General features: G+C 41.8%; 1 long non-coding RNA gene across 1 annotated transcript in view; it reads right to left on the minus strand.

Moving 5' to 3' along the window:
- Positions 1-2,014: 2,014 nt before the first annotated feature.
- LOC146359431 (uncharacterized) overlaps positions 2,015-12,709 on the minus strand; it is a 121,399-nt gene continuing 110,704 nt past the window's right edge. Inside the window, exons 3-6 of the long non-coding RNA XR_014787267.1 lie at positions 6,600-6,692; positions 5,137-5,221; positions 4,692-4,819; positions 2,015-2,396 (exon numbers count right to left, since the gene is read on the minus strand). This is a non-coding gene — a long non-coding RNA (uncharacterized LOC146359431). The remainder of the gene's footprint in view (positions 2,397-4,691; positions 4,820-5,136; positions 5,222-6,599; positions 6,693-12,709) is intronic.

Here is a 12,709-nt window from a genome sequence, read left to right on the forward strand (position 1 = left end):
CTCTGTGGGATGGGAGTTGGGGGCACAGTTCTGCTCCTACCTGCAGGGCTGATTCCAGGGAGTGTATTGGGATTTCTGTTCTACCCCATGGCTTTTAAGCTGCTGGGTGCCACAGGGTTCTATTCTATCCCCCATGCTGTTCACCATCTATATGAAGCTGTTGAGAGGTCATTAGGAGTTTTGGGATGGGGTGTCACGAGTACACTGATGATACTCAGCTCTATTTCTCCCTGTCATAGGAGTCGGCTGAGGCAATGAAGGTGTTGGACCAGTGCCTGGAGGCTGTAATGGGCTGGATGAAGGCCAATAAACTGAAGTTAAATCCTGACAAGATGGAAGCTCTGTGGATTGGTGTTTCCCGAGTCTGGGGACTGGGTAAGCGACCTGTTCTGGTTGAGGTTGCACTCCCCCTGAAGGAGCAGGTGCATAGCTTGGGAGTACTCCAAGATCCATCCCTGTCACTGGAGCCCCAAGTGGACTCTGTGACCCGGAGTACTCGGGGCCAGCTTCAGCTGATCTGCCAGCTACGGCCTTTCCTGGACAGGGATAACCTAGACACAGTAGTGCATGTGCTGGTAACTTCCCAGTTAGACTACTGCAATGCACTTTACATGGGGCTGCCCTTGAAGATGACTCAGAAGTTGCAGTTAGTGCAAAATGCAGCAGCTAGACCGCTGACTGGAACATCATATAAAACCATATAACACTGGTTTTAAAGGAATTGCCCTGGCTGCCAATATGCTTCCGGCTGGAATTCAAGGTTTTGGTGATGACATTTAAAGCCCTAAATGGCTTGGGACCTCGATATTTGAGGGAGTGTCTCTCCCTATATATGCCTGCCCAAGGACCGAGATCTGTTGGAGGAGACCTCCTCTGGTCCCACCAGTGCGAGACATACACTGTGTATGATGGGATGTGGGAAAGGGCCTTCTCTGTTGTGGCACCCTGGTTGTGGAGTGCCCTCCCCTTGGAGGTGCTGACATTGGTTTCATTTTGGTGCCAAGTAAAAATATGGCTTTCCCTAAAGTAGCACACTGTTTTAACTGTTTTATTGTTTTAGATTTTAATTGGTCTTAGCTTGTTTAATGGTTTAATATGTTTTTAGCCATTTGAATTATTTATTATTTTATACTTTTAAAACTGATTTTGTCTGTATGCTGCCCTGGGATCTTAATGATATAGGGAGGGATACAAATGTTTTAAATAAATAAAAAAAATAAAATCTAGACTTTTAAGAGCTAAGCACTCAAAGTCCTGGGACTGGATGGATGAATCTGTCAGTTTTAGTTTCTCCCATATTCAATTCTTTTTAAAAAGTCTCAAGTTCTTTTTTGTCCTGAAAATGTAGAACTTTGCAGATTTTGGTAAATTCTTCTCAAAACAAAACTGAAATTCTCACCCATCCCTACTACCAGCACTTGATCTACTACCAGGTGTAGAGCCTGATCATGGTTCCAGAGACAACATAAGACATATGAACTGGGAGAACTCTGGACTCCAGGTTTAGGAAATTAGGATTTTAAAATCTCAAGGGGAGCCTGCCCTGATAGAGGAGGTTTTCTCTGCAAACAGTCACCCTCCACATGTAAAGGGTGATGAGAATGGTGAAAGAGGGGGGCAAAGCTAGTAGAGTTGTCTCCATTCTTTACTATGGATGTTGGAGAAATCCATTTGGGGGTGGAGTTCAATGGGTTTCCCTAGGCTTGCGCCCCCCCAACTTTGTTTTGGTTACCACCATGGTGCCCAAGTCAATCTGCAGTGAGTTGGGCCAGTTCATGGATTTTCCTGAAATGTTGCACATTTTGGGGGGAAGGTTCTACAATTTGCACAAATTTCTGAACAATTTGTGCAAACTATGGCTGAATTTGTGTGAATTACAGAAACTTCCAAAAATAAATGCACAAAAAAATTCCCAGAATTCAGGGAAAAGCCTTCAGCTTGGCTCACAGACACAAACTGGGTCATACATGCCACAGAACTCCATTGAGCTGAAAAAGAATTGGATTTCCCAGCAAAGACTTCCCCATTTTATATTTATGTATTTATTTCATTTCATTTCTATACCACTCAATAGCCAAAGCTCTCTGGGCAGGTCACAAAAATTAAAACCACAAAGCGCAGCGTAGAACAATATCAAATATGGACGTTAAACACAATATAACAGTACAACCAGAATAAAATGTAGCAGCAATGCAGAGATTTAAAATACAGATCTAAAACGCCAAAGCTAAAATGCTAAAATACTGGGAGAATAAAAAGGTCTTCACCTGGCGCTGGAAGGAGGTCTTTACATGGATAGCTTACACATGAGGAAAGTTCCTGAGTAGGGCTATGGTTGCAGCAAAATCTAGAAGTGCTGTAATATTGGTACTTCCCCACTTGTATGCGATGTGTGTCTGTGTAGGGGATTGAAATGGACAGAACAGTAAGACATAGGCCATGTTAGGAGATGTTCCTCTGATGATGTCATTTAGGAGAGCTCTTGGCTGCTTATGATTATCAGAGTTAGTTTGGTTCATATTTTAATGCAAACCTGCCTGATTTCAAACTTTTGAATCAATATGTGAACTGAAACTGATTTATCCTTTGAAATTCACAGTTCTCTGAAATTTGCAGTGGAGCACTCTAATCACACACACACACACACACACACACACACACACAGATAGAAAAAATATGTATACTAGGGAAAACATAACATTAAAAAATAATTTTATTAGGAAAAGTGCTTGTCAAAAATGAATATTGGACAAAATTGCATACAAATATGCATGGATTAGAAGAAATGTGCACAAAACAGCTTATGAATTTTCATGCATTTTTTAAAAATCTCCGTGTTCAGAATGAACCAAATTTAAGATGGGAAAAATGAGAAATGGAGAGAAACCAAAATGGAAAGATTCATCCAAACTGCATTTTTTGTATCTGTACTCTGCTGCTGCTTACAGTAGTTTGTGTGCACTGTGATCGAAAAGCAATATATAAGTGTGTAAAGCAATACAGAAGTGTGTGTGTGTGTGTGTGTGTGTGTGTGCGATAGATTCCAACTGTCTGGCAGTCATTTAGGTATTTTCCCCCTTCTGCAAAAAAACATTCTAGTGAAATCTTAAAATAAGTTATGCAAATTTGATCCTAGATTATTGTTTGAAGCACCCTCCATCACTCAATGTTCTTTTTATTGCTGGATCTACTGTGCTTTTGTAAAGCTAGTGTAAAACCAGAGAAGCACTTACGTTCCCCTTCTTAATGCTCTTTGCAAGCCCCTTCCCTGCCTCATTGGAAGCTTTCAGGCTAGTGACGAAGAGCTGAACTGACAAGGCGGAAGAGCGAGTCTCTGGTACTTTTTTTTCACGTGGACACCACTACATGGTTTTAACAGATCATTTTCCTCCAGCTTCTGACTTTTTGCAAAATTAATGATTTTGTGTCTTAAAATATTAAAATCTCCTACCAGCCCTGTGCATTTCAAATGCCCTTGCCCCAGTCTGCGATGGAGCAAGGACAAAGGGTTTGGAAAGAAAAAGAAGAAAGAACATGGGAAGCACTAGATCTGTTTTAAGGCATCCTGCACTTTGGCTTGGTTATTTTTTAAAAATATTCTTAAAAAATAAATAAAATAACCTAAGTAGGGTAAAGAAAAGAGAAACAGCTTGCATATATATTCCAGTGCCCACTATACTATAGTGGATGTGCTGTTGAATTTCGATTCAAGAAAACCACATCCAATGACCCTGTCTAATCATGATGCTGAACTCAGTTGCAAGAATGCCAACAGCTTTGTACCCGAAGGAGGCATATAGAGGGCGGTGCCTGCATGCTTGGGGGAACCCTGGGATCGGTAAAATTACTAGGAAGAAAAAAACTTAGGAAGAAGAACAAAAAAGACACTAAAAAGGGGTAAACAATACTGTATGCGTGTGCAGCCATGTGATTTGGGGGTGGCAGGAGAAAGGAGCATGGAGTGACTGCATGTGTAGATGAGTGAAGCCTTAGCCATTACATTTCAAAATCATCCCCCTCCCCGATCCTAACAGGATAACAGGAGGTAGGAGGAGGTGGTGGAGGAAAAGGAGGGTCGTATCTCTTGAGATGGAGGAAGGGGAGCAAGAGAAGAGTGGGAAAGAAGCTGAGTGGTGGATTGGAACATTCCCCTGCTCTCCAGGCTTGGAGGAAATGCAAGGAAATCTCCCTTGCTAGTGCCCAGGCACAGGGGGCCTTGCAAGTCAGTAGGTCAGTTCCATACCTTGCAAACCTCTCTGAGGCTGGCTGAGCATCATGTTCATCAGCCTCCACAGATTTCCTTCTATAGGAGGAGGAGTAAGGGGAAAAAAACCCCAAAGAAAGGACTCTGCTGCCCATGATGAGGCATTGGGCAAGGAGAGAAATAAAAAGGAAAAAGTGGGGTTGTAAATCCCCAAATCCTGGACTGCACATACATTGGGTCTGAGCATGTGCCTCAAGGATGATGGTTGTTTGACTTGGAAGAGTGAAAAGCAGTACTCGTGGAGGACAACTCCAAGCCTTTGAGCCAGGGAATGATCCCCTGGCATGGTTATGCAGGTAGCAAGGAGAGATGGGATCTCACCTGCCCTGGCCTAAGGGATGTAGCTGCTTCCAATGGGGTCAGGGCTGAATACATGGGGACTTAGGCAAGTTGCAGATCCTTGGGAGCCAATAAAGTGGTTTCTTACCTTTATTACAATTATGGCTGTTGTGTGTCTTCCATTTAAGGAATGTGGTCAAGCAGTGGCCACATCAGATTCCAGTGGATTCCATTAGCTCCATTTGACCAACATCTCACCATATGCACAGAAGCCTTCTGCATCAATGGGAAACAATCAGAGGACACCATTGAGCATGTTCAGCATAATGAGTTCATTGAGCCACATCAATGCAGCAAGCATATGTTATTGCATGGCATGGTAAGATCTGCTGTATTAACTGTGAGGGCTGTTCTTTAACAATGCCTATGAATTAACATTGTTCTTCCCCAATAGCCTAACCAGTTTGTAATATCCAATTTAGCTCCTGCCTCCTTCTCTGCCCCAGTGTGGTCTCCCACTTGGGTGAATCAATGCTTGTCCCATCCTTTCGTCAGCTCTACCATGTGGCATTTGCGCTGCAGCTCCTGCCCACCTATTTGAGTGGATCAGATGAAGTGTAGCATTCTTAGGAAAGGACAGAATCCCATCAACTGCTTCATACAGCTGCACTGGAAATACTGAAGTAAGAGAGTAAAGAGAGAAATAACACAATAACGTTACTTGGGCCTGGTTTATAAAGTGGGTTGGACCTAGATTTGGTCATACTTGGAGTAGACTTGCTGAAACCAGTGGGACTCAAGGTGGTCATGACTAACTCAAGCACATTGATTTCAATAGGTCTAATGTAGGTATGACTAAATCTGGTTCCTACCAGAATTGCAATATAGGATCCAGTTTTATATGGTCCTAATCCCCACACCACACCATTAACATTTGTAAAGAGTAACCACATTGAACAGTCCAATCATATGACTTTTTCCCCCCAAGCCAGGACCAGAGTTCACCTAAAATTTAGTAAAATATGTAGCAATATATAGATATATAGCATATATAGATGTGTGTATATTTCTCTTGAAAATTAGGGACATTGCCTCAAAGGATGTATTCAAATATGTAATTAAAGCCTTTAAGTAATTAAAATGACAGCCAAACCTAGCACTGAAATATTTATACAGAAGCCATAATATGTAGAGAAATTATTTATTTGTATTATCTTTAAACATTACTATCATTAATTGAACATAATACAATATAATTGAAATACAACACATAATTATGTTCAGATTTATCTACTGTTTTATTATTAGTGAATTTCCTATTGTTTGATTTAAAAGGTGATTTCTTTGGTGAAAAAAATGTGTCTGTCACTTTGTGTGTTTTTTTAAAGCAGAAAAGCAACTAATAAATAAATGAATGTTATTTAATGTGAATGTTGCACTGGTATGTTAGCTATGGGGTCGACAGGATATTTGACCTGATTTAGTTAGGCTAGTCTAGAGAAATCACCATCATGTCCAATATGAACTCCTATTTTCAGAACAGGAAAATCAGATTGTAAAAACATGTTTTGAAGAAAATCTTGTCTGCTATTTGTCTGCTCATGGGGAGATTTCAAATGGACTATGGTGGGACCATCTTCATGCTAACAAGCTCTGAACTGGTGAGACACACTGGTCCTAAGGGATTTTCTCAGGCAACTCCCCAAGCTGATGAACTCTAGGATTTCCCTGAGGACCTCCTCTTGCCAGCATGGGGATGCCTCAGACCACACGCGTTATTATCCGTCAACTATTTCCCAACCTGAAAGAGGCCATAGAGTTGTGATAATATTTATAATCCAAAAGTATTAATGTCCCATCCTTACCCTTGATCAGTCAAACACATGATTCCTGAAACTATAAAAATAGCAGTGAGCAAATGTGCTTTTCCCAACCAAACTGGATTAGGGAACAAAAGAAGAAGAAAGCCTAAATCATCCTAGGAATGGATTTCAGTTTCTGTAGTTTCTCATTTTTCAGTCTTAAAATCTGTGTATTCATTTATTTACTTACTTACAGCATTTTTACCCTGCTCTTCAGCCCCCCAAAAGGCTCCCGGAGTGGCTTATACAGATTAATATAAGATGGTCCATGCCCTCAAGCTTGCAATCTAAAAGACAAAGGGGATTCAGAGGGAAGAGGAAAAAGGCAAAACTCAGGCACCAGTTCTTGGTTTCAGAGTTTTTATATGAATGAATTGTTCATTTATAACAAAGTCCTTATAGATTTTCTGTCTGGCAGGGAAGAGCAAAAGAAGCTCCCTGCGACTCTTCCTTCTCTGGCTGATTATGGGGACTAGGCTGGTCTCCCTCTTGACATGATGTTTATCCTGGGAGGCAGGGGGCCCAGCCCCGCTCCTACTGGCCCTGGGCCTGGGTGCTCTGGCCAATGAATGAGGCCAGAATCTGCAGTCCCAGGGAACTGACAGCTCAGATCTGACAGTTTTCCAATCCTAAATTTGGTTCATTCTGAAGTTCGAGATATTTTTAAAAGTTTGCATGCAAATGTGGATGCAGTTTTGTGTGGATTTATATGAATACACACATTTTTGTATGCATGTTTGCCTAATATACACATCTTTGTATGCCTGTTTTGACTGGAGAACTCCATTGCAAAATTTGGAGAAGTGTGAATTTTGAAGATTAACTGAGTTTTGGTTTGCTGGTTGGTTTGAAAGTGCAACATTAGGTAGGTTTGCATTACAATGTGAACTGAACAAATTTCTCCTCCATCCCTACTTGTCCTCCAAATAGCAACCAGCTAATCTCATGTTGACTTGCTTGTCAGTATGTTCTGACAAGTTCCAAACACAGTGAACAGGTAACCTGCCTGGTCTGAAGAGTCCAAGCATAGCTGTCTTCCTATTGGTCTGTTTTCATCCCCTGAGGTGCATGAATGCAGCCTACCCAGCCTTCAGTAGGCCACTCATGTTTTTGTTTTTTTGTTTGTTTTCCTGGAATAAGTCATCTCTACCATGGAGCTTCAAATATGGAACTAAAAGATGGCTATGAATTCCTTTCTCTCTAAAGGATATGTTGGTGATCCAGAAATTCTTTCCCCATGAATACAGTTTGCAAATTTCAAAATATTTAAGCACATGCCTTGACTGAAATGGGAACTCTAAATGAAATAGCGGATGAAATCTAATCAGAACGGTAACTCCTGGAGCATTTTGTTGATACATACAATAACAGCATGAACACTCGATGGCCACAGCAGCTTTTTAAGAGATGCATTTTTGGCAATGAAATATTCATGGAAATTAACATGGCCATTTTGTCTTTTTCATCATGTGTGCTTTGTCATGCCGCCATAAGGTCAGGCACCCTGATCAATCTCTAGTCTCCCCTACTCTTTTGAATGCTTTTGTTTCATTAAACTCTATTAAATATGGAAGAGGTTTCAATGAAGCAGCAGTCCTTTGCACCTATTCAGGTTAGCACTCAATTTAGCACAGTCCACAAACTATTATTAGGATCTAGAAAATCACAACATTCATTAAGGAACAAAATGTTTCTAGCCCTTATGTTTGTGTGTGTCTTTAATGTAAATTATATACAAGTCAAAGACAATATATAGGTGCTAATGGTTTAGAAACAAGGAGTGTTAACCTTCTCCTGGGTGAATCAATACTTACGATGAATAATTAAACCAGTGACCACAATAAATGGCTTTAAAAATGGAATGGGTTCAAGGACCTATTTGTATACTTGTAAGGGATGTGTAAAGGTTTGGTTAAGTGTCCCACCTCCATGACCTGGTCCAGTGCATATAAATCTTTTAGTATGGCAAAATATGCCTTAACTGGGGACCTCTGAAGGGGACAAATAAATGAACACACAAAAACACTCCAGAACATCTCATGGCACAATCCAGTTAAGGTGATCAACACTTTCATTTCAATGGACCTCTATCCTGCTTAGCTTTGACTGGATTCTGTCCACAGATGTTATTCTTAATGTGAGAATGCCATGGCACAATATTCTGTCACTGTGTTATGCATGGGGTCATCGCTTTACTATAGGCCAGAGGTGTTGAACCTCTTTCAGACCAAGGGCTGAGTCCAATTTCTGAGAAGCTCTCAGGGGCTACGTTCCAGTGGTGGGCAGCGCCAAAGTACCAAAAGAGAGAGAAAGAAAAGTCTATTGTAGCTTAGACCTCTTACTGCCAATATCTTATGAGATATATTGTCAACCATTACAACCTTTTAGAATGGGAAAAAAACCTGCAGAAAAGTTGGGAAACCACAGAATGGTCAGCAGTCAGGGAAAAGGGGTGGGGCCAGGGAAAGGGAAAGGGAAGCATCTGGGGAACCCTAGAAGAGTTCCTTCTGGAACTGCAGAGGGCTCCCTCTGAACCCCACAGGGCTGGATTGTGGCCCCAGATGGGTTGGATTTGGCCTGTTGCCTTGAGATTCAACTTTATCCCCTCTTGAGACAACTACATCCACAGGAGAATATCTTCCTCACATTCTCACTTGCAGAACCCTGCTCCTCTATGTATTCCTACTGAATTCTCACATGACAAAGACATAAATTTCAGACAGAGAGTGCTAACCATCCACACACTGGAGTCTTTAACCACTGGACCAAAGTCCTTCACGGCAGGCAGCCTGGGTAGGCTGACAGGTGCCCTGGGGATGAGGCCTCAGAGTCTCTTTGCCCCTTTTATCCTCATTCACTCATGCAAACACACAGATAACATACCATAAGGAGGAAGCCAGATCCTGGGTCTAACAATTTAGTTTGAATTGCAGTCTGACCATTCTATTGGCAGGTGGTAAGAGTCCACCCCTTTAGAGATTTCAAAAGGCCTTCCACCTCTGTGATGATGCCAGGGTGGAGACTCAGTCCTCCAGGGAGACAGCAAAGGAGCAATCTGAGTCATGGCACCAGACACTTCAAAAAGAATAGGCCCTTTATTATTTTTTTTAAATGAGAGGGAGATGTGTGCTACCACGTAGAGAGGGGTAGTGCAGCCCTCAGAGATTTTGTTTTAGAAAATAGCATAAGGGGAATGGAAGTAAAACAAAACACAATGTTCACAAAATAGAGGAACATTACTATAAGAGCATGGAGTAAACCAGCAGGCACCAAGAACTTAAAAAAAGAAGCATTCTTGCTTTTGAGGGGTGAAGCAGAGGTGACAGCACAAGAATGGTGTGATACCCAGTCTGGGAAGAAGCAATATAAAAATAGATATTACAAAAAGTCAGAACAGCTTTGGCCAACACAGCATAGTAGCTGAGGTTATTCGAAGGGACAATAACTGATAAGTGAAGAAAGGGCAGAATATGGCACAACAATGTGTGGCTATAGTTATGTTGCTTTTTACCACTGATGTCACAAACACTATCCAACTGACTCCTCTAACACTGACAAACTGCATTCAGATTAGCGCAACTTAGGGAATTTGCACAAATTAAACTGGGAATCAGGAATGAGAAGAACATGATCATGTGTCAGTGGACACATGCTCACACCCATGTTTGGAGCTTTGAATGAGGCATGCTCGCATGTGTTGTGAACAAAAATGAAATTCTCATTCTTGTTGTTGTTCAGTCGTTCAGTCGTGTCCAACTCTTCGTGACCCCATAGCATGCCAGGCCTTCCTGTCCTGTGCTCTCTCCCGGAATGTGCTCAAGTCCATATTCATTGCATCGGTGATGCTATCTAGCCATCTCATCCTCTGCCGTCCCCTTCTCCTTTTGCCTTCAATCTTTCCCAGCATCAGGGTCTTTTCCAGGGAGTTTTCTCTTCACATTAGGTGGCCAAAATATTTGAGCTTCAGCTTCAGTATCTGTCCTTCCAATGAGCACTCAGGGTTGATTTCCTGTAGGATTGACTGATTTGACCTCCTTGCAGTCCAGGGAACTCGTAAGAGTCTTCTCCAGCACCACAGTTTGAAAGCATCAATTCTTCGGCACTCAGCCTTCCTTATAGTCCAGCTCTCACAGACATATGTTGCTACTGGGAAAACCATAGCTTTGATTATATGAACGTTGGTTGGCAAGGTGATGTCTCTGCTTCTTACTATGCTATCTAGGTTTGCCATAGCTTTCCTCCCAAGGAGCAAGCATCTTTTAATTTCATGGCTACAGTTACTGTCTGCGGTGATCTTGGAGCCCAAGAAAATAAAATCTGTCACTGCTTCCATTTCTTCCACTTCCATATGCCAGGAAGTGATGGGGCCAGATGCCATGATCTTAGTTTTTTTAATGTTGAGTTTCAAACCAGCTTTTGCACTCTCCACTTTCACCCTCAACAAAAGGCTCTTGAGATCCTCTTCGCTTTCTGCCATTAGGGTGGTATCGTCTGCGTATCTGAGGTTGTTGATAATTCTCCCGGCAATCTTAATTCTGACCTGTGATTCATCCAACCTGGCATTTCTCATGATGTACTCTGCATATACGTTAAATAAGCAGGGTGACAATATACAGTCTTGTCGTACTCCTTTCCCAATTCTGAACCAATCGGTTGTTCCATGTCCAGTTCTTACTGTTGCTTCTTGACCCTCGTACAGGTTTGTCAAGAGATAGGTAAGGTGGTCTGGTACTCCCATCACTTTCAGAATTTGCCACAGTTTGTTGTGATCCACACAATCAAAGGCTTTAGCATAGTCAATGAAGCAGAAATAGACGTTTTTCTGGAATTCTCTTGCTTTCTCCATGATCCAGCGAAAGTTGGTGATTTGATCTCTAGTTCCTCTGCCTCTTCGAAACCCAGCTTGTACTTCCGGTAGTTCTCGGTTCACATACTGCTGAAGCCTAGCTTGTAGGATTTTGAGCATAACCTTGCTGGCATGTGAAATAAGTACAATTATACAGTAGTTTGAACACTCTTTGGCATTGCCCTTCTTTGGAATTGGAATGTAAACTGACCTTTTCCAGTCTTGTGGCCACTGTTGAGTGTTCCAAATTTGTTGGCATATTGAGTGCAGCACTTTCACAGCATCATCTTTTAGGATTTTAAATAGCTCAGCTGGAATACTGTCATCTCTGCTAGCTTTGTTGTTAGCAATGCTTCCTCAGGCCCACTTGACTTCACTCTCTAGGATGTCCAGTTCAAGTTCAGTGACCACACTATCATGGTTATCAGGGACATTCAGATCTTTCCTGTATAGTTCTTCTGTGTATTCTTGCCACCTCTTCTTAATCTCATCTGCTTGTGTTAGGTCCCTGCCTTCTTTCCTTTATCATGCCCATCTTTGCACAAAACGTTCCCTTGAGATCTCCAATTTTCTTGAAAAGATCTCTAGTCTTCCCCATTCTATTGTTTTCTTCGATTTCTTTGCATTGTTCATTTAAGATGGCCTTCTTGTATCTCCTTGCTATTCTCTGGAACTCTGCATTCAGTTGGGTATATCTTCCCCTTTCTCCTTTGCTTTTCACTTCCCTTCTTTCCTCAGCTACTTGTAAAGCCTCATCAGACAGCCACTTGGCTTTCTTGCATTTCTTTTTCTTTGGGATGGATTTTGTTGCTGCTTCCTGAACAATGTTACGGACCTCCGTCCATAGTTCCTCAGGCACTCTGTCTATCAGGTCTAACCCCTTAAATCTATTCCTCACCTCCACTGTATATTCATAAAGGATATGATTGAGGTCATACCTGAATGGTTTAGTGGTTTTCCCTACGTTCTTCAATTTAAGCCGAAATTTTGCAATAAGAAGCTCATGATCTGAGCCACAGTCAGCTCCAGGTCTTGTTTTTACTGACTGTGTAGAGCTTCTCCATCTTTGGCTGCAAAGGACATAATCAATCTGATTTCGATATTGACCATCTGGTGATGTCCATGTGTAGAGTCGCCTCTTGTGCTGTTGGAAAAGCGTGTTTGCTATGATCAGCATGTTCTCTTGGCAAAACTCTATTAGCCTTTGTCCTGCTTCATTTTGTACACCAAGGCCATGCTTGCCTGTTATCCTGGTGATTTCTTGATGTCCTACTTTAGCATTCCAATCCCCTATGATGAAGAGGACATCTTTTTTTGGTGTTAGTTCTAGAAGGTGTTGTAGGTCTTCATAGAACTGATCAACCGCAGCTTCTTTGGCCTCAGTGGTTGGGGCATATCCTTGAATTACTGTGAGGATGAATGGTTTGCCTTGGATTTGTACTGAGATCATTCTATCAT

This window comes from Heloderma suspectum, chromosome 1 (genome assembly GCF_057233095.1).
Source record: "Heloderma suspectum isolate Gila_16-S chromosome 1, 16-S_ref, whole genome shotgun sequence".
Taxonomy (NCBI): domain Eukaryota; kingdom Metazoa; phylum Chordata; class Lepidosauria; order Squamata; family Helodermatidae; genus Heloderma; species Heloderma suspectum.